Genomic DNA, 2,608 nt, shown 5'->3' with positions numbered 1-2,608 from the left:
AGAGATCCTGTGGTCGGGATGACTACGTTTCTGAAAATGTTGATCCAGTAGATGGGTACAGGATTGTGAATATGGCAATTTCAAGGTTGGAACTAGGGCAATCTGGGGAGGGCAGGGCTGCAGGGTCACCTTGCTATTGGAGCTAACACAGATTGTCTCTCCAACCACCATGGAAAGAACAGGGTGAATGTAGACCTTGTTGGTGGAACTGGCAGGGGCTCACTCACTTTGCCAAGAGAGGAGATTTCCTATTATTCTGAACACCTGCTGGAGCCAAGAGACTATTGGAGGGGTGACTGGGAAAATCACCTGTGCCATAAGTCATTAGGAAAGAGTCTTGCAAGCAAAACTGCCAGTATCACCATGATTTTAAAAGTCTATGGCATGGTCATATTATACTGTGTATAATTCTGGTCACTATACTTCAAAAACAGTATTGTGATGCTGGGAAGGTGTTGAAAGGGGCATCCAAAATAAGGGAGATGGGCCAACCTCCCAATGAAGAACAGTTTATTGTTTGAGGCTATTTTAGTATGAGGAAAAGGTATGGAATGCATGATAGTGGTCTATCAAACTTTGCATGGTGTGGATAAAATGGATAATCCTCTCTCTGTGTGTGTGTCTCTGTAATTTAATTTATATTTCATCTTTCCTGCAAACTGGGACCCAAAGCAGCTACAACTTTCAGCTATCCAATGAATCTGACTGGTGGGAGATTCAGGAAAAACAAATTATTTTTTTCCCACTTGTTTAATAGCTAAATACAATTTTTAAACAGTCGACCCTTGGTATCCACTGGAGTTTTGCTCCAGGCCCCCTCTGGATACCAAAATCTGTGGATGCTCAAGTCCAGTTAAATTCAATGGCACAGTAAAATTGTGTCCCCTATATAAATATTTTCAAGCAATGGATGCTTGAATCTGTGGATAAAAAAATCTATGGCTATTGAGGGTCTACTGTACACATTATTTTAGAGGTTTAGGGCCCAACTACATGTTATTTTAAATATGTGGCTTAAAAAGGTGAAAAAATAAACGGAGAAAATAAAGCATTTCCCACTTGATTTTAATCAGGATTATAATGTTTAGGAAGGAAACATTTAATTCTGCGAGATTCCACTGTTACCCTGAAAACATTACCTGCTCTGCAGCAAATAGCAATAATAAATGTAATTGAGCACAGTACAAAAAATATTCAAAAATAGAAGCAGCACAATAAAAACAATTTGAAACACCCCAAAAGGCAATGATCTGCAAAATATTTAAATATAATTAAATAGGTTTTCTAGGCCTAAATAGCCACATGGAAATATCCCCCCCCCCCCCAAAGTGTGGTGGTGGTGGTGGGGGTTCTAAAGTTTCACTTGGGGGCAAGAAGCAACATACCTCTGAGGCTGTATGTAAATTCATGGGGAAGAAAACTGTTTTTAATAATAAATAAATAAATAAATACTTTATTTATATTTCCTGCCTCTCCCTGCAGATCAAGGCGGGGTTACTATATTTTTGAATATAGTGTGCTTCTAATCCCCTAAATAGGATCATGTGCAGAAATATGATTGGTAAGATGGTAAGACGAAAAAGGAAGGAGCAGCCTTGACAAAGGAGCAGCAAAATTACATATTCTTCAGTGTTCTTTGTTTGTCAGGGACAGTCTCAATTAATTCTCTGTCATCCCACTTTTCCAGATTCTTTTAAAAGGTTCTATAATCTTTCCCATCTGCCCACCTTTCCCCTTTGTTTAGCTTACTCCTATTGCTACAAAGTCAGTTCAAAGTACAAAAATAGTTTGCACTCAGTTAATTCAGTGGCTGTGAGCAGAGAGAAGAGGTCAGAATCTTGTCCTTCCCAATAGAATCAGGGAAAAGCAAACTGCTGTAGTCTCTTCTAGCTTGGATGTTCTTCCTCATTAATAACTCTTGCCATCCTTACCACACTCTGGTGTTGCTTGGCCACATGTGTCCTGGTATTAATCTGTAAAGTGTTGGAGGGTATGAAAAATAAAGAGCAAGACCTACTGTCAGCAGCAGAATCAGTAGCATACATGGGCAGCTGCTGGGAACTTTGGGCCTACAGCTGTGTCAACACCTGTCCTGAACCATCATGAAAATATTTTGGTTATATAGGGGTTGTTCCCACTTAAGATTTGAAACGATTTAAAATACAATGTTTTTAATAAAATCGATTCAAAATAACACTGTTCTTATCCCGCTATCCGAATTGCTTTGTTCATCGTTCCCATCTGGTTATTTAAATCGAAGTTTTTACCTACAAGCGTTCCTACTTGGCATGAAATCGGTGTTTAAATAAAGCGATTCTTCTCCTCCATACCTTATTTGGAGCTGTCAATCAATAGTACGTCAGAATGACGTAACGTTAATCCGGAATATTTGGAAGCGATTTATCTTTTGGCATCGTTTCCATTTCATTGACTGTTTGTGAATTTAGCGAATTTAGGAAACCCAAGCTCTTTCCAGAGGAACTATGGGATAGGTTTTGCATGACAGCATCCCCTCTTCATGTCTCCCAAAAGACAGCCAGGGAGAATCCCTTCAGAGAGCCCAGAGATCAATGAAGGAGGCTGCTGGAAAAGCAGGGAGGGAGCACTC

Source organism: Sceloporus occidentalis, unplaced genomic scaffold, assembly GCF_023333645.1.
Source record: "Sceloporus occidentalis isolate IW3139 unplaced genomic scaffold, rSceOcc1.0.p SCAF_14, whole genome shotgun sequence".
Classification (NCBI taxonomy): Eukaryota; Metazoa; Chordata; class Lepidosauria; order Squamata; family Phrynosomatidae; genus Sceloporus; species Sceloporus occidentalis.
The sequence above is the reverse complement of the archived record's forward strand: the minus strand, read 5'-3'. Positions refer to the sequence as shown.